The sequence below is a fragment of the Microcebus murinus genome, chromosome 20 (genome assembly GCF_040939455.1).
Source record: "Microcebus murinus isolate Inina chromosome 20, M.murinus_Inina_mat1.0, whole genome shotgun sequence".
NCBI classification, from domain to species: domain Eukaryota; kingdom Metazoa; phylum Chordata; class Mammalia; order Primates; family Cheirogaleidae; genus Microcebus; species Microcebus murinus.
This window is the reverse complement of record NC_134123.1, coordinates 40739004-40759991: the sequence shown is the minus strand read 5'-3', so window position 1 is coordinate 40759991 and position 20988 is coordinate 40739004. Positions and strand designations below refer to the sequence as shown.

The following is a 20988-nucleotide window of genomic DNA, read 5'->3' as shown; positions in this document are numbered from 1 at the left end:
CTTTCAGTTGCCACCCTCACAGATGTATTAGGAAACTCTTTTCGGTGCATTCATTAGTGAAATGACCCAGATGAAGCTCGAATCCAATAGCTAATCGCCGATTTTTAGCAAGTCCACACCCCGGGGTGGTTGGGGTCCAATCCACCCCGGGCCAGGCCCAGGCCCCTTGGACCGGGCCAGAGAAGGACACAGAGCAGGGTCCGGCCCCCACGGTAGCGGTGCCCGCAGTTCTCCAAGGGCTTGGGGGTTTTCCAGAGGGAGGAGACAGAGGGGATTGATTTCTTCAGAGCCCCCCAAACCACCCCACCCCACCCCACCCCACCCCACCCCACCCCACCCATGGGACACATCCCGAGAGACGCCCCTACACTCGCTCCCCTCCCCCATGCGCTGTGCCCCAGCCCTGGCCCTGGGGAATAGGCGGCAGCCCACGCACAGGGCGGGGGGCACAGCTGAAAGGGTTTGTGGGGGAGGGCGGCCCCTGGCTGGGGGCAAAGGTCGAGCGCCCCGCGCGCGCGTGCGCAGTCAGCAGCGGCGGCGCGCTGGGGGTGGGGGGCGGGTAGGTGAAGGAGGCGAGGCGAGGAGAGGAGGGGGGCTGGAAGGTCTCCACCTTGGCGGGTCCACCCGTGGAGGCCCATCTCGCGCGCGCGCGCACGCGTGTGTGTGTGTGTGTGTGTGTGTGTGTGTGGACAGCCCCCCACGCCGCCCCGCCCCTCTCCCCAGTCCCGCGTTGCCCGCCGGACCCGGCCGGCGAGGGGAAGCGCAGAGAGGCTCGGCTTCTTGAGCGGGGCAGGGGCGCCCTCCACCGTCTCCGGCCAAGCCGGCCTGAACGCGCCCGGTCTCGTCTGATCTCCGAAGCTAAGCAGGGTCGGGCCTGGTTAGTACTTGGATGGGAGCCCGCCCGGGAATACCGGGTGCCGTAGGCTTTTGTTTTTTTTGTTTTTTGCCTCTTGTTCTGTCCCCTTTCTGGGAGCGCGGCGGCGGTCCGGGGGATCACCCCCACCCTCAGCGCCCGTCGCGGTGCCTGGCGCCCCAGCCCGCACCGTGGGGCCTCCTCTTGTCCCGAGCCGTGACACCGCCGCCACGCGGCAGCATGCGTGGCATCTGGACTGTCAGGTGTCAGACCAAAGGTCTGGTCTGTGGGAACCGACACGCTGGAGGAAACCTTGAGAGGCTGAGAGGGGAGGGAGTTCCAGGAGAATTCCAGGACGTCATTTTGAGCGAGTATGTGACCAGAACTCGTCCCGTTGCTTTTGGGGTTCTACGGGCTACACGTAGGAATCTTTGGTGGTGGCACTGGATGTTGGGGGATCCGGAGTCACACGCAGACCTGCTCCACAGGCCTCATTTTACTTTTCTTTTCGGATTCATTTTCTGAAAAGGTGTCTCTTATCTCTATGATTACATTTCCTTTTCTCTCTCTCTCCGAGCAGATCATGGGAGTCCACGTATTGAGGTGACATGTATTGCCCGTGCCCCCCTCCCCCCCGTTTTCTGATTCATTTATTTCTCATTTTCTCCCAGCGTATGGTGGGGGTACCAATGTTAAGGTCAGCTGCATCGCCCTGTCCCCGCCTCCCCCCTCGGGTCAGAGCTTCAAGTGCGCCCATGCCCCGGTTGGTGCGCACCCACCCCATTCCTAATGGATGTGCACGCCCATCCCCTCCCCACGCCCGCCCGACACCCACCCGATGAAGGCGATTCCTCTGTGTCCACTTAGGTGTCCATCGGTTCCTACCAATCTGCCGGCGAGCGCGCGCACGTGGCGCTCTTGTGTCCGTTCTTGGGACACTTGGCTTACTGGAACGGGTTCCAGCTCTGGCCGGGAGAACACGAGAGGTGCCCTCTCACCGCTGTTCCTCATAGCTGAACGGCACTCCGTGGTGTCCACGCGCCACATTTCATTAATGCACCCGTGGATCGATGGGCACTCGGGGCGCTTCCACATCTTTGCGATTGTGAATGGCGCCCTAACTGTAACCCTGACCCCTACCCAGCCCAGTCTCCTCTGCCCCAGCCTGAGGCGCTCCTCCCCCGCCAGGCCCGTCACTGTCCTGGTCCCCTGCCTGACCGGCTCCTTCCCGCCCGGCCTGTCACCGTCCTCTGCCCCTGCGTGACACGCTCCTCCCCGCCCGGCCCATCACCTTGGCCCCTGCCTGACTCGCTCCTCCCCACCTCGGGCTCCTCCGTCGCCTGGGCCTTCCAAGGGCTTGGTGTGGACGCTGCTTCCAGGAAGCCCTCCAGGAACCCGGCAGCAGGGCGGCCGCAGCAGTCTCGCGCGGGGCACGTGCCCCCACTGTGCCGCGGGGGCCCAGCCTGGTGTCTTCTCTGAGGCCCTGCGGCTGCCGCTCCCCGCGAGGGGAGAGCCGTGGAGGTGGGGACCGCCTCCTGGTGGGGACGTACACCCAGCTCTCCGCCGCGTCGGATTCCGGGGCTCTCTGTCCTGCCTGCCCGGAGGCCCAGCTGGCCTGCGGGTCCTTAGAGTGGCAGAAACGTCCTCAAGCTGATATTGCCAGTCAGGTGGGTGTCTGCACTTTTGTGCCGGGCACCCCGGGGAGGCCCAGGGGCTGGCTGGACAACGCGGCCTGCTGGGGGTCGGGGGTGCGCTTTGGAGGAGCAACCGATGCCCTTTGGACTTTGCTAGCAGCGTCTGAGGTGTCTCTGAGCCCTGCTCCATGTCGGGGAGAGGAGGAGGAGCAGGAGGAGGAGGAGGAGGAGGAGGAGGTGGCAGGGGCCGTGACCTACAGTCGTGTTCCCGGGGTGGCACGGCATGTGGCTTCTTCCACAGGCTGCTTGGCCTGGGCTCCCTGCACCTGGGCCTTTGGAGGACTGGCCCTGTTCTTGCCGACACTTCCTGCAGGGACCCAGAGCTGGGAGGTTGCATCTCCCAGACCTGGGTCGGGCAGAGCCCCAGCGGGCCATGCCCACAACCTCTCTCAGCACGGGTCCCCCAGAAGGCTTCTTTGGGACCAGGATTCTCTTGCGGGTGACTGTTTAAGGTCTGGCCCCTGGGTGGAGGGGCACCAGGAGTAGAGGAGCAGGAAGGGGAAGGGGGTGGCCAGGCGAGGGGACACTTTGAGGCCAAGTCCAAGCTTCAGCCTGATCCTCCTGGGAACCCCGGGGTGTACATCACACCTCCTGGTTGTCCTGCTCTGAGACCGGGACCCGGGCTTCGCATTTTCACAGCAGCCAGTCGTGGGCTGAGGACACCTGGGGCGTTGGGAACTCCCTGGCTTCTCCTTGGTTTAACATCTGAGCTGCTTGTGAATCGTGCTGCCACACACGCCCGAGTGCAGGTGTCTTCTGCACAGACTGCGGGCCTCGCTCTTCTGAATGCCGCTAGCTCGCCACCCACCCACGGGTGAACCTGGTCAGGGTACTTTCTCTAAGGAGCAGACTCTGACCCCGGCGGGCTACCGGTGTTTTCATTTGCTCCTTTCTTTCTTCCATTTCGGGAAAGGCTTCCTTACTGGGTTTGGAAATCTCCTGTGCCTTTCCTCGCCTATTCTGTCAGCTTTAAATTTCTCTTTCAGTTGCCACCCTCACAGATGTATTAGGAAACTCTTTTCGGAGCATTCATTAGTGAAATGACCCAGATGAAGCTCGAATCCAATAGCTCATCGCCGATTTTTAGCAAGTCCACACCCCGGGGTGGTTGGGGTCCAATCCACCCCGGGCCAGGCCCAGGCCCCTTGGACCGGGCCAGAGAAGGACACAGAGCAGGGTCCGGCCCCCACGGTAGCGGTGCCCGCAGTTCTCCAAGGGCTTGGGGGTTTTCCAGAGGGAGGAGACAGAGGGGATTGATTTCTTCAGAGCCCCCCAAACCACCCCACCCCACCCCACCCCACCCCACCCCACCCCACCCATGGGACACATCCCGAGAGACGCCCCTACACTCGCTCCCCTCCCCCATGCGCTGTGCCCCAGCCCTGGCCCTGGGGAATAGGCGGCAGCCCACGCACAGGGCGGGGGGCACAGCTGAAAGGGTTTGTGGGGGAGGGCGGCCCCTGGCTGGGGGCAAAGGTCGAGCGCCCCGCGCGCGCGTGCGCAGTCAGCAGCGGCGGCGCGCTGGGGGTGGGGGGCGGGTAGGTGAAGGAGGCGAGGCGAGGAGAGGAGGGGGGCTGGAAGGTCTCCACCTTGGCGGGTCCACCCGTGGAGGCCCATCTCGCGCGCGCGCGCACGCGTGTGTGTGTGTGTGTGTGTGGACAGCCCCCCACGCCGCCCCGCCCCTCTCCCCAGTCCCGCGGAGCCCGCCGGACCCGGCCGGCGAGGGGAAGCGCAGAGAGGCTCGGCTTCTTGAGCGGGGCAGGGGCGCCCTCCACCGTCTCCGGCCAAGCCGGCCTGAACGCGCCCGGTCTCGTCTGATCTCCGAAGCTAAGCAGGGTCGGGCCTGGTTAGTACTTGGATGGGAGACCGCCCGGGAATACCGGGTGCCGTAGGCTTTTGTTTTTTTTGTTTTTTGCCTCTTGTTCTGTCCCCTTTCTGGGAGCGCGGCGGCGGTCCGGGGGATCACCCCCACCCTCAGCGCCCGTCGCGGTGCCTGGCGCCCCAGCCCGCACCGTGGGGCCTCCTCTTGTCCCGAGCCGTGACACCGCCGCCACGCGGCAGCATGCGTGGCATCTGGACTGTCAGGTGTCAGACCAAAGGTCTGGTCTGTGGGAACCGACACGCTGGAGGAAACCTTGAGAGGCTGAGAGGGGAGGGAGTTCCAGGAGAATTCCAGGACGTCATTTTGAGCGAGTATGTGACCAGAACTCGTCCCGTTGCTTTTGGGGTTCTACGGGCTACACGTAGGAATCTTTGGTGGTGGCACTGGATGTTGGGGGATCCGGAGTCACACGCAGACCTGCTCCACAGGCCTCATTTTACTTTTCTTTTCGGATTCATTTTCTGAAAAGGTGTCTCTTATCTCTATGATTACATTTCCTTTTCTCTCTCTCTCCGAGCAGATCATGGGAGTCCACGTATTGAGGTGACATGTATTGCCCGTGCCCCCCTCCCCCCCGTTTTCTGATTCATTTATTTCTCATTTTCTCCCAGCGTATGGTGGGGGTACCAATGTTAAGGTCAGCTGCATCGCCCTGTCCCCGCCTCCCCCCTCGGGTCAGAGCTTCAAGTGCGCCCATGCCCCGGTTGGTGCGCACCCACCCCATTCCTAATGGATGTGCACGCCCATCCCCTCCCCACGCCCGCCCGACACCCACCCGATGAAGGCGATTCCTCTGTGTCCACTTAGGTGTCCATCGGTTCCTACCAATCTGCCGGCGAGCGCGCGCACGTGGCGCTCTTGTGTCCGTTCTTGGGACACTTGGCTTACTGGAACGGGTTCCAGCTCTGGCCGGGAGAACACGAGAGGTGCCCTCTCACCGCTGTTCCTCATAGCTGAACGGCACTCCGTGGTGTCCACGCGCCACATTTCATTAATGCACCCGTGGATCGATGGGCACTCGGGGCGCTTCCACATCTTTGCGATTGTGAATGGCGCCCTAACTGTAACCCTGACCCCTACCCAGCCCAGTCTCCTCTGCCCCAGCCTGAGGCGCTCCTCCCCCGCCAGGCCCGTCACTGTCCTGGTCCCCTGCCTGACCGGCTCCTTCCCGCCCGGCCTGTCACCGTCCTCTGCCCCTGCGTGACACGCTCCTCCCCGCCCGGCCCATCACCTTGGCCCCTGCCTGACTCGCTCCTCCCCACCTCGGGCTCCTCCGTCGCCTGGGCCTTCCAAGGGCTTGGTGTGGACGCTGCTTCCAGGAAGCCCTCCAGGAACCCGGCAGCAGGGCGGCCGCAGCAGTCTCGCGCGGGGCACGTGCCCCCACTGTGCCGCGGGGGCCCAGCCTGGTGTCTTCTCTGAGGCCCTGCGGCTGCCGCTCCCCGCGAGGGGAGAGCCGTGGAGGTGGGGACCGCCTCCTGGTGGGGACGTACACCCAGCTCTCCGCCGCGTCGGATTCCGGGGCTCTCTGTCCTGCCTGCCCGGAGGCCCAGCTGGCCTGCGGGTCCTTAGAGTGGCAGAAACGTCCTCAAGCTGATATTGCCAGTCAGGTGGGTGTCTGCACTTTTGTGCCGGGCACCCCGGGGAGGCCCAGGGGCTGGCTGGACAACGCGGCCTGCTGGGGGTCGGGGGTGCGCTTTGGAGGAGCAACCGATGCCCTTTGGACTTTGCTAGCAGCGTCTGAGGTGTCTCTGAGCCCTGCTCCATGTCGGGGAGAGGAGGAGGAGCAGGAGGAGGAGGAGGAGGAGGAGGAGGTGGCAGGGGCCGTGACCTACAGTCGTGTTCCCGGGGTGGCACGGCATGTGGCTTCTTCCACAGGCTGCTTGGCCTGGGCTCCCTGCACCTGGGCCTTTGGAGGACTGGCCCTGTTCTTGCCGACACTTCCTGCAGGGACCCAGAGCTGGGAGGTTGCATCTCCCAGACCTGGGTCGGGCAGAGCCCCAGCGGGCCATGCCCACAACCTCTCTCAGCACGGGTCCCCCAGAAGGCTTCTTTGGGACCAGGATTCTCTTGCGGGTGACTGTTTAAGGTCTGGCCCCTGGGTGGAGGGGCACCAGGAGTAGAGGAGCAGGAAGGGGAAGGGGGTGGCCAGGCGAGGGGACACTTTGAGGCCAAGTCCAAGCTTCAGCCTGATCCTCCTGGGAACCCCGGGGTGTACATCACACCTCCTGGTTGTCCTGCTCTGAGACCGGGACCCGGGCTTCGCATTTTCACAGCAGCCAGTCGTGGGCTGAGGACACCTGGGGCGTTGGGAACTCCCTGGCTTCTCCTTGGTTTAACATCTGAGCTGCTTGTGAATCGTGCCGCCACACACGCCCGAGTGCAGGTGTCTTCTGCACAGACTGCGGGCCTCGCTCTTCTGAATGCCGCTAGCTCGCCACCCACCCACGGGTGAACCTGGTCAGGGTACTTTCTCTAAGGAGCAGACTCTGACCCCGGCGGGCTACCGGTGTTTTCATTTGCTCCTTTCTTTCTTCCATTTCGGGAAAGGCTTCCTTACTGGGTTTGGAAATCTCCTGTGCCTTTCCTCGCCTATTCTGTCAGCTTTAAATTTCTCTTTCAGTTGCCACCCTCACAGATGTATTAGGAAACTCTTTTCGGAGCATTCATTAGTGAAATGACCCAGATGAAGCTCGAATCCAATAGCTCATCGCCGATTTTTAGCAAGTCCACACCCCGGGGTGGTTGGGGTCCAATCCACCCCGGGCCAGGCCCAGGCCCCTTGGACCGGGCCAGAGAAGGACACAGAGCAGGGTCCGGCCCCCACGGTAGCGGTGCCCGCAGTTCTCCAAGGGCTTGGGGGTTTTCCAGAGGGAGGAGACAGAGGGGATTGATTTCTTCAGAGCCCCCCAAACCACCCCACCCCACCCCACCCCACCCCACCCCACCCCACCCATGGGACACATCCCGAGAGACGCCCCTACACTCGCTCCCCTCCCCCATGCGCTGTGCCCCAGCCCTGGCCCTGGGGAATAGGCGGCAGCCCACGCACAGGGCGGGGGGCACAGCTGAAAGGGTTTGTGGGGGAGGGCGGCCCCTGGCTGGGGGCAAAGGTCGAGCGCCCCGCGCGCGCGTGCGCAGTCAGCAGCGGCGGCGCGCTGGGGGTGGGGGGCGGGTAGGTGAAGGAGGCGAGGCGAGGAGAGGAGGGGGGCTGGAAGGTCTCCACCTTGGCGGGTCCACCCGTGGAGGCCCATCTCGCGCGCGCGCGCACGCGTGTGTGTGTGTGTGTGTGTGGACAGCCCCCCACGCCGCCCCGCCCCTCTCCCCAGTCCCGCGGAGCCCGCCGGACCCGGCCGGCGAGGGGAAGCGCAGAGAGGCTCGGCTTCTTGAGCGGGGCAGGGGCGCCCTCCACCGTCTCCGGCCAAGCCGGCCTGAACGCGCCCGGTCTCGTCTGATCTCCGAAGCTAAGCAGGGTGGGGCCTGGTTAGTACTTGGATGGGAGCCCGCCCGGGAATACCGGGTGCCGTAGGCTTTTGTTTTTTTTGTTTTTTGCCTCTTGTTCTGTCCCCTTTCTGGGAGCGCGGCGGCGGTCCGGGGGATCACCCCCACCCTCAGCGCCCGTCGCGGTGCCTGGCGCCCCAGCCCGCACCGTGGGGCCTCCTCTTGTCCCGAGCCGTGACACCGCCGCCACGCGGCAGCATGCGTGGCATCTGGACTGTCAGGTGTCAGACCAAAGGTCTGGTCTGTGGGAACCGACACGCTGGAGGAAACCTTGAGAGGCTGAGAGGGGAGGGAGTTCCAGGAGAATTCCAGGACGTCATTTTGAGCGAGTATGTGACCAGAACTCGTCCCGTTGCTTTTGGGGTTCTACGGGCTACACGTAGGAATCTTTGGTGGTGGCACTGGATGTTGGGGGATCCGGAGTCACACGCAGACCTGCTCCACAGGCCTCATTTTACTTTTCTTTTCGGATTCATTTTCTGAAAAGGTGTCTCTTATCTCTATGATTACATTTCCTTTTCTCTCTCTCTCCGAGCAGATCATGGGAGTCCACGTATTGAGGTGACATGTATTGCCCGTGCCCCCCTCCCCCCCGTTTTCTGATTCATTTATTTCTCATTTTCTCCCAGCGTATGGTGGGGGTACCAATGTTAAGGTCAGCTGCATCGCCCTGTCCCCGCCTCCCCCCTCGGGTCAGAGCTTCAAGTGCGCCCATGCCCCGGTTGGTGCGCACCCACCCCATTCCTAATGGATGTGCACGCCCATCCCCTCCCCACGCCCGCCCGACACCCACCCGATGAAGGCGATTCCTCTGTGTCCACTTAGGTGTCCATCGGTTCCTACCAATCTGCCGGCGAGCGCGCGCACGTGGCGCTCTTGTGTCCGTTCTTGGGACACTTGGCTTACTGGAACGGGTTCCAGCTCTGGCCGGGAGAACACGAGAGGTGCCCTCTCACCGCTGTTCCTCATAGCTGAACGGCACTCCGTGGTGTCCACGCGCCACATTTCATTAATGCACCCGTGGATCGATGGGCACTCGGGGCGCTTCCACATCTTTGCGATTGTGAATGGCGCCCTAACTGTAACCCTGACCCCTACCCAGCCCAGTCTCCTCTGCCCCAGCCTGAGGCGCTCCTCCCCCGCCAGGCCCGTCACTGTCCTGGTCCCCTGCCTGACCGGCTCCTTCCCGCCCGGCCTGTCACCGTCCTCTGCCCCTGCGTGACACGCTCCTCCCCGCCCGGCCCATCACCTTGGCCCCTGCCTGACTCGCTCCTCCCCACCTCGGGCTCCTCCGTCGCCTGGGCCTTCCAAGGGCTTGGTGTGGACGCTGCTTCCAGGAAGCCCTCCAGGAACCCGGCAGCAGGGCGGCCGCAGCAGTCTCGCGCGGGGCACGTGCCCCCACTGTGCCGCGGGGGCCCAGCCTGGTGTCTTCTCTGAGGCCCTGCGGCTGCCGCTCCCCGCGAGGGGAGAGCCGTGGAGGTGGGGACCGCCTCCTGGTGGGGACGTACACCCAGCTCTCCGCCGCGTCGGATTCCGGGGCTCTCTGTCCTGCCTGCCCGGAGGCCCAGCTGGCCTGCGGGTCCTTAGAGTGGCAGAAACGTCCTCAAGCTGATATTGCCAGTCAGGTGGGTGTCTGCACTTTTGTGCCGGGCACCCCGGGGAGGCCCAGGGGCTGGCTGGACAACGCGGCCTGCTGGGGGTCGGGGGTGCGCTTTGGAGGAGCAACCGATGCCCTTTGGACATTGCTAGCAGCGTCTGAGGTGTCTCTGAGCCCTGCTCCATGTCGGGGAGAGGAGGAGGAGCAGGAGGAGGAGGAGGAGGAGGAGGAGGTGGCAGGGGCCGTGACCTACAGTCGTGTTCCCGGGGTGGCACGGCATGTGGCTTCTTCCACAGGCTGCTTGGCCTGGGCTCCCTGCACCTGGGCCTTTGGAGGACTGGCCCTGTTCTTGCCGACACTTCCTGCAGGGACCCAGAGCTGGGAGGTTGCATCTCCCAGACCTGGGTCGGGCAGAGCCCCAGCGGGCCATGCCCACAACCTCTCTCAGCACGGGTCCCCCAGAAGGCTTCTTTGGGACCAGGATTCTCTTGCGGGTGACTGTTTAAGGTCTGGCCCCTGGGTGGAGGGGCACCAGGAGTAGAGGAGCAGGAAGGGGAAGGGGGTGGCCAGGCGAGGGGACACTTTGAGGCCAAGTCCAAGCTTCAGCCTGATCCTCCTGGGAACCCCGGGGTGTACATCACACCTCCTGGTTGTCCTGCTCTGAGACCGGGACCCGGGCTTCGCATTTTCACAGCAGCCAGTCGTGGGCTGAGGACACCTGGGGCGTTGGGAACTCCCTGGCTTCTCCTTGGTTTAACATCTGAGCTGCTTGTGAATCGTGCCGCCACACACGCCCGAGTGCAGGTGTCTTCTGCACAGACTGCGGGCCTCGCTCTTCTGAATGCCGCTAGCTCGCCACCCACCCACGGGTGAACCTGGTCAGGGTACTTTCTCTAAGGAGCAGACTCTGACCCCGGCGGGCTACCGGTGTTTTCATTTGCTCCTTTCTTTCTTCCATTTCGGGAAAGGCTTCCTTACTGGGTTTGGAAATCTCCTGTGCCTTTCCTCGCCTATTCTGTCAGCTTTAAATTTCTCTTTCAGTTGCCACCCTCACAGATGTATTAGGAAACTCTTTTCGGAGCATTCATTAGTGAAATGACCCAGATGAAGCTCGAATCCAATAGCTCATCGCCGATTTTTAGCAAGTCCACACCCCGGGGTGGTTGGGGTCCAATCCACCCCGGGCCAGGCCCAGGCCCCTTGGACCGGGCCAGAGAAGGACACAGAGCAGGGTCCGGCCCCCACGGTAGCGGTGCCCGCAGTTCTCCAAGGGCTTGGGGGTTTTCCAGAGGGAGGAGACAGAGGGGATTGATTTCTTCAGAGCCCCCCAAACCACCCCACCCCACCCCACCCCACCCCACCCCACCCCACCCATGGGACACATCCCGAGAGACGCCCCTACACTCGCTCCCCTCCCCCATGCGCTGTGCCCCAGCCCTGGCCCTGGGGAATAGGCGGCAGCCCACGCACAGGGCGGGGGGCACAGCTGAAAGGGTTTGTGGGGGAGGGCGGCCCCTGGCTGGGGGCAAAGGTCGAGCGCCCCGCGCGCGCGTGCGCAGTCAGCAGCGGCGGCGCGCTGGGGGTGGGGGGCGGGTAGGTGAAGGAGGCGAGGCGAGGAGAGGAGGGGGGCTGGAAGGTCTCCACCTTGGCGGGTCCACCCGTGGAGGCCCATCTCGCGCGCGCGCGCACGCGTGTGTGTGTGTGTGTGTGTGTGTGTGTGTGTGTGTGTGTGTACAGCCCCCCACGCCGCCCCGCCCCTCTCCCCAGTCCCGCGGAGCCCGCCGGACCCGGCCGGCGAGGGGAAGCGCAGAGAGGCTCGGCTTCTTGAGCGGGGCAGGGGCGCCCTCCACCGTCTCCGGCCAAGCCGGCCTGAACGCGCCCGGTCTCGTCTGATCTCCGAAGCTAAGCAGGGTCGGGCCTGGTTAGTACTTGGATGGGAGACCGCCCGGGAATACCGGGTGCCGTAGGCTTTTGTTTTTTTTGTTTTTTGCCTCTTGTTCTGTCCCCTTTCTGGGAGCGCGGCGGCGGTCCGGGGGATCACCCCCACCCTCAGCGCCCGTCGCGGTGCCTGGCGCCCCAGCCCGCACCGTGGGGCCTCCTCTTGTCCCGAGCCGTGACACCGCCGCCACGCGGCAGCATGCGTGGCATCTGGACTGTCAGGTGTCAGACCAAAGGTCTGGTCTGTGGGAACCGACACGCTGGAGGAAACCTTGAGAGGCTGAGAGGGGAGGGAGTTCCAGGAGAATTCCAGGACGTCATTTTGAGCGAGTATGTGACCAGAACTCGTCCCGTTGCTTTTGGGGTTCTACGGGCTACACGTAGGAATCTTTGGTGGTGGCACTGGATGTTGGGGGATCCGGAGTCACACGCAGACCTGCTCCACAGGCCTCATTTTACTTTTCTTTTCGGATTCATTTTCTGAAAAGGTGTCTCTTATCTCTATGATTACATTTCCTTTTCTCTCTCTCTCCGAGCAGATCATGGGAGTCCACGTATTGAGGTGACATGTATTGCCCGTGCCCCCCTCCCCCCCGTTTTCTGATTCATTTATTTCTCATTTTCTCCCAGCGTATGGTGGGGGTACCAATGTTAAGGTCAGCTGCATCGCCCTGTCCCCGCCTCCCCCCTCGGGTCAGAGCTTCAAGTGCGCCCATGCCCCGGTTGGTGCGCACCCACCCCATTCCTAATGGATGTGCACGCCCATCCCCTCCCCACGCCCGCCCGACACCCACCCGATGAAGGCGATTCCTCTGTGTCCACTTAGGTGTCCATCGGTTCCTACCAATCTGCCGGCGAGCGCGCGCACGTGGCGCTCTTGTGTCCGTTCTTGGGACACTTGGCTTACTGGAACGGGTTCCAGCTCTGGCCGGGAGAACACGAGAGGTGCCCTCTCACCGCTGTTCCTCATAGCTGAACGGCACTCCGTGGTGTCCACGCGCCACATTTCATTAATGCACCCGTGGATCGATGGGCACTCGGGGCGCTTCCACATCTTTGCGATTGTGAATGGCGCCCTAACTGTAACCCTGACCCCTACCCAGCCCAGTCTCCTCTGCCCCAGCCTGAGGCGCTCCTCCCCCGCCAGGCCCGTCACTGTCCTGGTCCCCTGCCTGACCGGCTCCTTCCCGCCCGGCCTGTCACCGTCCTCTGCCCCTGCGTGACACGCTCCTCCCCGCCCGGCCCATCACCTTGGCCCCTGCCTGACTCGCTCCTCCCCACCTCGGGCTCCTCCGTCGCCTGGGCCTTCCAAGGGCTTGGTGTGGACGCTGCTTCCAGGAAGCCCTCCAGGAACCCGGCAGCAGGGCGGCCGCAGCAGTCTCGCGCGGGGCACGTGCCCCCACTGTGCCGCGGGGGCCCAGCCTGGTGTCTTCTCTGAGGCCCTGCGGCTGCCGCTCCCCGCGAGGGGAGAGCCGTGGAGGTGGGGACCGCCTCCTGGTGGGGACGTACACCCAGCTCTCCGCCGCGTCGGATTCCGGGGCTCTCTGTCCTGCCTGCCCGGAGGCCCAGCTGGCCTGCGGGTCCTTAGAGTGGCAGAAACGTCCTCAAGCTGATATTGCCAGTCAGGTGGGTGTCTGCACTTTTGTGCCGGGCACCCCGGGGAGGCCCAGGGGCTGGCTGGACAACGCGGCCTGCTGGGGGTCGGGGGTGCGCTTTGGAGGAGCAACCGATGCCCTTTGGACTTTGCTAGCAGCGTCTGAGGTGTCTCTGAGCCCTGCTCCATGTCGGGGAGAGGAGGAGGAGCAGGAGGAGGAGGAGGAGGAGGAGGAGGTGGCAGGGGCCGTGACCTACAGTCGTGTTCCCGGGGTGGCACGGCATGTGGCTTCTTCCACAGGCTGCTTGGCCTGGGCTCCCTGCACCTGGGCCTTTGGAGGACTGGCCCTGTTCTTGCCGACACTTCCTGCAGGGACCCAGAGCTGGGAGGTTGCATCTCCCAGACCTGGGTCGGGCAGAGCCCCAGCGGGCCATGCCCACAACCTCTCTCAGCACGGGTCCCCCAGAAGGCTTCTTTGGGACCAGGATTCTCTTGCGGGTGACTGTTTAAGGTCTGGCCCCTGGGTGGAGGGGCACCAGGAGTAGAGGAGCAGGAAGGGGAAGGGGGTGGCCAGGCGAGGGGACACTTTGAGGCCAAGTCCAAGCTTCAGCCTGATCCTCCTGGGAACCCCGGGGTGTACATCACACCTCCTGGTTGTCCTGCTCTGAGACCGGGACCCGGGCTTCGCATTTTCACAGCAGCCAGTCGTGGGCTGAGGACACCTGGGGCGTTGGGAACTCCCTGGCTTCTCCTTGGTTTAACATCTGAGCTGCTTGTGAATCGTGCCGCCACACACGCCCGAGTGCAGGTGTCTTCTGCACAGACTGCGGGCCTCGCTCTTCTGAATGCCGCTAGCTCGCCACCCACCCACGGGTGAACCTGGTCAGGGTACTTTCTCTAAGGAGCAGACTCTGACCCCGGCGGGCTACCGGTGTTTTCATTTGCTCCTTTCTTTCTTCCATTTCGGGAAAGGCTTCCTTACTGGGTTTGGAAATCTCCTGTGCCTTTCCTCGCCTATTCTGTCAGCTTTAAATTTCTCTTTCAGTTGCCACCCTCACAGATGTATTAGGAAACTCTTTTCGGAGCATTCATTAGTGAAATGACCCAGATGAAGCTCGAATCCAATAGCTCATCGCCGATTTTTAGCAAGTCCACACCCCGGGGTGGTTGGGGTCCAATCCACCCCGGGCCAGGCCCAGGCCCCTTGGACCGGGCCAGAGAAGGACACAGAGCAGGGTCCGGCCCCCACGGTAGCGGTGCCCGCAGTTCTCCAAGGGCTTGGGGGTTTTCCAGAGGGAGGAGACAGAGGGGATTGATTTCTTCAGAGCCCCCCAAACCACCCCACCCCACCCCACCCCACCCCACCCCACCCCACCCATGGGACACATCCCGAGAGACGCCCCTACACTCGCTCCCCTCCCCCATGCGCTGTGCCCCAGCCCTGGCCCTGGGGAATAGGCGGCAGCCCACGCACAGGGCGGGGGGCACAGCTGAAAGGGTTTGTGGGGGAGGGCGGCCCCTGGCTGGGGGCAAAGGTCGAGCGCCCCGCGCGCGCGTGCGCAGTCAGCAGCGGCGGCGCGCTGGGGGTGGGGGGCGGGTAGGTGAAGGAGGCGAGGCGAGGAGAGGAGGGGGGCTGGAAGGTCTCCACCTTGGCGGGTCCACCCGTGGAGGCCCATCTCGCGCGCGCGCGCACGCGTGTGTGTGTGTGTGTGTGTGTGTGTGTGTGTGTGTGTGTGTGTACAGCCCCCCACGCCGCCCCGCCCCTCTCCCCAGTCCCGCGGAGCCCGCCGGACCCGGCCGGCGAGGGGAAGCGCAGAGAGGCTCGGCTTCTTGAGCGGGGCAGGGGCGCCCTCCACCGTCTCCGGCCAAGCCGGCCTGAACGCGCCCGGTCTCGTCTGATCTCCGAAGCTAAGCAGGGTCGGGCCTGGTTAGTACTTGGATGGGAGACCGCCCGGGAATACCGGGTGCCGTAGGCTTTTGTTTTTTTTGTTTTTTGCCTCTTGTTCTGTCCCCTTTCTGGGAGCGCGGCGGCGGTCCGGGGGATCACCCCCACCCTCAGCGCCCGTCGCGGTGCCTGGCGCCCCAGCCCGCACCGTGGGGCCTCCTCTTGTCCCGAGCCGTGACACCGCCGCCACGCGGCAGCATGCGTGGCATCTGGACTGTCAGGTGTCAGACCAAAGGTCTGGTCTGTGGGAACCGACACGCTGGAGGAAACCTTGAGAGGCTGAGAGGGGAGGGAGTTCCAGGAGAATTCCAGGACGTCATTTTGAGCGAGTATGTGACCAGAACTCGTCCCGTTGCTTTTGGGGTTCTACGGGCTACACGTAGGAATCTTTGGTGGTGGCACTGGATGTTGGGGGATCCGGAGTCACACGCAGACCTGCTCCACAGGCCTCATTTTACTTTTCTTTTCGGATTCATTTTCTGAAAAGGTGTCTCTTATCTCTATGATTACATTTCCTTTTCTCTCTCTCTCCGAGCAGATCATGGGAGTCCACGTATTGAGGTGACATGTATTGCCCGTGCCCCCCTCCCCCCCGTTTTCTGATTCATTTATTTCTCATTTTCTCCCAGCGTATGGTGGGGGTACCAATGTTAAGGTCAGCTGCATCGCCCTGTCCCCGCCTCCCCCCTCGGGTCAGAGCTTCAAGTGCGCCCATGCCCCGGTTGGTGCGCACCCACCCCATTCCTAATGGATGTGCACGCCCATCCCCTCCCCACGCCCGCCCGACACCCACCCGATGAAGGCGATTCCTCTGTGTCCACTTAGGTGTCCATCGGTTCCTACCAATCTGCCGGCGAGCGCGCGCACGTGGCGCTCTTGTGTCCGTTCTTGGGACACTTGGCTTACTGGAACGGGTTCCAGCTCTGGCCGGGAGAACACGAGAGGTGCCCTCTCACCGCTGTTCCTCATAGCTGAACGGCACTCCGTGGTGTCCACGCGCCACATTTCATTAATGCACCCGTGGATCGATGGGCACTCGGGGCGCTTCCACATCTTTGCGATTGTGAATGGCGCCCTAACTGTAACCCTGACCCCTACCCAGCCCAGTCTCCTCTGCCCCAGCCTGAGGCGCTCCTCCCCCGCCAGGCCCGTCACTGTCCTGGTCCCCTGCCTGACCGGCTCCTTCCCGCCCGGCCTGTCACCGTCCTCTGCCCCTGCGTGACACGCTCCTCCCCGCCCGGCCCATCACCTTGGCCCCTGCCTGACTCGCTCCTCCCCACCTCGGGCTCCTCCGTCGCCTGGGCCTTCCAAGGGCTTGGTGTGGACGCTGCTTCCAGGAAGCCCTCCAGGAACCCGGCAGCAGGGCGGCCGCAGCAGTCTCGCGCGGGGCACGTGCCCCCACTGTGCCGCGGGGGCCCAGCCTGGTGTCTTCTCTGAGGCCCTGCGGCTGCCGCTCCCCGCGAGGGGAGAGCCGTGGAGGTGGGGACCGCCTCCTGGTGGGGACGTACACCCAGCTCTCCGCCGCGTCGGATTCCGGGGCTCTCTGTCCTGCCTGCCCGGAGGCCCAGCTGGCCTGCGGGTCCTTAGAGTGGCAGAAACGTCCTCAAGCTGATATTGCCAGTCAGGTGGGTGTCTGCACTTTTGTGCCGGGCACCCCGGGGAGGCCCAGGGGCTGGCTGGACAACGCGGCCTGCTGGGGGTCGGGGGTGCGCTTTGGAGGAGCAACCGATGCCCTTTGGACTTTGCTAGCAGCGTCTGAGGTGTCTCTGAGCCCTGCTCCATGTCGGGGAGAGGAGGAGGAGCAGGAGGAGGAGGAGGAGGAGGAGGAGGTGGCAGGGGCCGTGACCTACAGTCGTGTTCCCGGGGTGGCACGGCATGTGGCTTCTTCCACAGGCTGCTTGGCCTGGGCTCCCTGCACCTGGGCCTTTGGAGGACTGGCCCTGTTCTTGCCGACACTTCCTGCAGGGACCCAGAGCTGGGAGGTTGCATCTCCCAGACCTGGGTCGGGCAGAGCCCCAGCGGGCCATGCCCACAACCTCTCTCAGCACGGGTCCCCCAGAAGGCTTCTTTGGGACCAGGATTCTCTTGCGGGTGACTGTTTAAGGTCTGGCCCCTGGGTGGAGGGGCACCAGGAGTAGAGGAGCAGGAAGGGGAAGGGGGTGGCCAGGCGAGGGGACACTTTGAGGCCAAGTCCAAGCTTCAGCCTGATCCTCCTGGGAACCCCGGGGTGTACATCACACCTCCTGGTTGTCCTGCTCTGAGACCGGGACCCGGGCTTCGCATTTTCACAGCAGCCAGTCGTGGGCTGAGGACACCTGGGGCGTTGGGAACTCCCTGGCTTCTCCTTGGTTTAACATCTGAGCTGCTTGTGAATCGTGCCGCCACACACGCCCGAGTGCAGGTGTCTTCTGCACAGACTGCGGGCCTCGCTCTTCTGAATGCCGCTAGCTCGCCACCCACCCACGGGTGAACCTGGTCAGGGTACTTTCTCTAAGGAGCAGACTCTGACCCCGGCGGGCTACCGGTGTTTTCATTTGCTCCTTTCTTTCTTCCATTTCGGGAAAGGCTTCCTTACTGGGTTTGGAAATCTCCTGTGCCTTTCCTCGCCTATTCTGTCAGCTTTAAATTTCTCTTTCAGTTGCCACCCTCACAGATGTATTAGGAAACTCTTTTCGGAGCATTCATTAGTGAAATGACCCAGATGAAGCTCGAATCCAATAGCTCATCGCCGATTTTTAGCAAGTCCACACCCCGGGGTGGTTGGGGTCCAATCCACCCCGGGCCAGGCCCAGGCCCCTTGGACCGGGCCAGAGAAGGACACAGAGCAGGGTCCGGCCCCCACGGTAGCGGTGCCCGCAGTTCTCCAAGGGCTTGGGGGTTTTCCAGAGGGAGGAGACAGAGGGGATTGATTTCTTCAGAGCCCCCCAAACCACCCCACCCCACCCCACCCCACCCCACCCCACCCCACCCATGGGACACATCCCGAGAGACGCCCCTACACTCGCTCCCCTCCCCCATGCGCTGTGCCCCAGCCCTGGCCCTGGGGAATAGGCGGCAGCCCACGCACAGGGCGGGGGGCACAGCTGAAAGGGTTTGTGGGGGAGGGCGGCCCCTGGCTGGGGGCAAAGGTCGAGCGCCCCGCGCGCGCGTGCGCAGTCAGCAGCGGCGGCGCGCTGGGGGTGGGGGGCGGGTAGGTGAAGGAGGCGAGGCGAGGAGAGGAGGGGGGCTGGAAGGTCTCCACCTTGGCGGGTCCACCCGTGGAGGCCCATCTCGCGCGCGCGCGCACGCGTGTGTGTGTGTGTGTGTGTGTGTGTGTGTGTGTGTGTGTGTGTGTACAGCCCCCCACGCCGCCCCGCCCCTCTCCCCAGTCCCGCGGAGCCCGCCGGACCCGGCCGGCGAGGGGAAGCGCAGAGAGGCTCGGCTTCTTGAGCGGGGCAGGGGCGCCCTCCACCGTCTCCGGCCAAGCCGGCCTGAACGCGCCCGGTCTCGTCTGATCTCCGAAGCTAAGCAGGGTCGGGCCTGGTTAGTACTTGGATGGGAGACCGCCCGGGAATACCGGGTGCCGTAGGCTTTTGTTTTTTTTGTTTTTTGCCTCTTGTTCTGTCCCCTTTCTGGGAGCGCGGCGGCGGTCCGGGGGATCACCCCCACCCTCAGCGCCCGTCGCGGTGCCTGGCGCCCCAGCCCGCACCGTGGGGCCTCCTCTTGTCCCGAGCCGTGACACCGCCGCCACGCGGCAGCATGCGTGGCATCTGGACTGTCAGGTGTCAGACCAAAGGTCTGGTCTGTGGGAACCGACACGCTGGAGGAAACCTTGAGAGGCTGAGAGGGGAGGGAGTTCCAGGAGAATTCCAGGACGTCATTTTGAGCGAGTATGTGACCAGAACTCGTCCCGTTGCTTTTGGGGTTCTACGGGCTACACGTAGGAATCTTTGGTGGTGGCACTGGATGTTGGGGGATCCGGAGTCACACGCAGACCTGCTCCACAGGCCTCATTTTACTTTTCTTTTCGGATTCATTTTCTGAAAAGGTGTCTCTTATCTCTATGATTACATTTCCTTTTCTCTCTCTCTCCGAGCAGATCATGGGAGTCCACGTATTGAGGTGACATGTATTGCCCGTGCCCCCCTCCCCCCCGTTTTCTGATTCATTTATTTCTCATTTTCTCCCAGCGTATGGTGGGGGTACCAATGTTAAGGTCAGCTGCATCGCCCTGTCCCCGCCTCCCCCCTCGGGTCAGAGCTTCAAGTGCGCCCATGCCCCGGTTGGTGCGCACCCACCCCATTCCTAATGGATGTGCACGCCCATCCCCTCCCCACGCCCGCCCGACACCCACCCGATGAAGGCGATTCCTCTGTGTCCACTTAGGTGTCCATCGGTTCCTACCAATCTGCCGGCGAGCGCGCGCACGTGGCGCTCTTGTGTCCGTTCTTGGGACACTTGGCTTACTGGAACGGGTTCCAGCTCTGGCCGGGAGAACACGAGAGGTGCCCTCTCACCGCTGTTCCTCATAGCTGAACGGCACTCCGTGGTGTCCACGCGCCACATTTCATTAATGCACCCGTGGATCGATGGGCACTCGGGGCGCTTCCACATCTTTGCGATTGTGAATGGCGCCCTAACTGTAACCCTGACCCCTACCCAGCCCAGTCTCCTCTGCCCCAGCCTGAGGCGCTCCTCCCCCGCCAGGCCCGTCACTGTCCTGGTCCCCTGCCTGACCGGCTCCTTCCCGCCCGGCCTGTCACCGTCCTCTGCCCCTGCGTGACACGCTCCTCCCCGCCCGGCCCATCACCTTGGCCCCTGCCTGACTCGCTCCTCCCCACCTCGGGCTCCTCCGTCGCCTGGGCCTTCCAAGGGCTTGGTGTGGACGCTGCTTCCAGGAAGCCCTCCAGGAACCCGGCAGCAGGGCGGCCGCAGCAGTCTCGCGCGGGGCACGTGCCCCCACTGTGCCGCGGGGGCCCAGCCTGGTGTCTTCTCTGAGGCCCTGCGGCTGCCGCTCCCCGCGAGGGGAGAGCCGTGGAGGTGGGGACCGCCTCCTGGTGGGGACGTACACCCAGCTCTCCGCCGCGTCGGATTCCGGGGCTCTCTGTCCTGCCTGCCCGGAGGCCCAGCTGGCCTGCGGGTCCTTAGAGTGGCAGAAACGTCCTCAAGCTGATATTGCCAGTCAGGTGGGTGTCTGCACTTTTGTGCCGGGCACCCCGGGGAGGCCCAGGGGCTGGCTGGACAACGCGGCCTGCTGGGGGTCGGGGGTGCGCTTTGGAGGAGCAACCGATGCCCTTTGGACTTTGCTAGCAGCGTCTGAGGTGTCTCTGAGCCCTGCTCCATGTCGGGGAGAGGAGGAGGAGCAGGAGGAGGAGGAGGAGGAGGAGGAGGTGGCAGGGGCCGTGACCTACAGTCGTGTTCCCGGGGTGGCACGGCATGTGGCTTCTTCCACAGGCTGCTTGGCCTGGGCTCCCTGCACCTGGGCCTTTGGAGGACTGGCCCTGTTCTTGCCGACACTTCCTGCAGGGACCCAGAGCTGGGAGGTTGCATCTCCCAGACCTGGGTCGGGCAGAGCCCCAGCGGGCCATGCCCACAACCTCTCTCAGCACGGGTCCCCCAGAAGGCTTCTTTGGGACCAGGATTCTCTTGCGGGTGACTGTTTAAGGTCTGGCCCCTGGGTGGAGGGGCACCAGGAGTAGAGGAGCAGGAAGGGGAAGGGGGTGGCCAGGCGAGGGGACACTTTGAGGCCAAGTCCAAGCTTCAGCCTGATCCTCCTGGGAACCCCGGGGTGTACATCACACCTCCTGGTTGTCCTGCTCTGAGACCGGGACCCGGGCTTCGCATTTTCACAGCAGCCAGTCGTGGGCTGAGGACACCTGGGGCGTTGGGAACTCCCTGGCTTCTCCTTGGTTTAACATCTGAGCTGCTTGTGAATCGTGCCGCCACACACGCCCGAGTGCAGGTGTCTTCTGCACAGACTGCGGGCCTCGCTCTTCTGAATGCCGCTA

The 20988-nt window shown here is 63.8% G+C and overlaps 6 pseudogenes; all 6 read left to right on the top strand.

The window, feature by feature from the left end:
* Window positions 1-807: 807 nt before the first annotated feature.
* Window positions 808-926, top strand: LOC142862865 (uncharacterized; annotated as a pseudogene).
* A 3397-nt stretch (window positions 927-4323) lies between these two features.
* LOC142862780 (uncharacterized) lies at window positions 4324-4442 on the top strand (annotated as a pseudogene).
* A 3397-nt stretch (window positions 4443-7839) lies between these two features.
* LOC142862900 (uncharacterized) lies at window positions 7840-7958 on the top strand (annotated as a pseudogene).
* A 3417-nt stretch (window positions 7959-11375) lies between these two features.
* On the top strand, window positions 11376-11494 carry LOC142862779 (uncharacterized; annotated as a pseudogene).
* Window positions 11495-14913: 3419 nt separating this feature from the next.
* LOC142862778 (uncharacterized) lies at window positions 14914-15032 on the top strand (annotated as a pseudogene).
* A 3421-nt stretch (window positions 15033-18453) lies between these two features.
* Window positions 18454-18572, top strand: LOC142862777 (uncharacterized; annotated as a pseudogene).
* Window positions 18573-20988: the final 2416 nt, after the last annotated feature.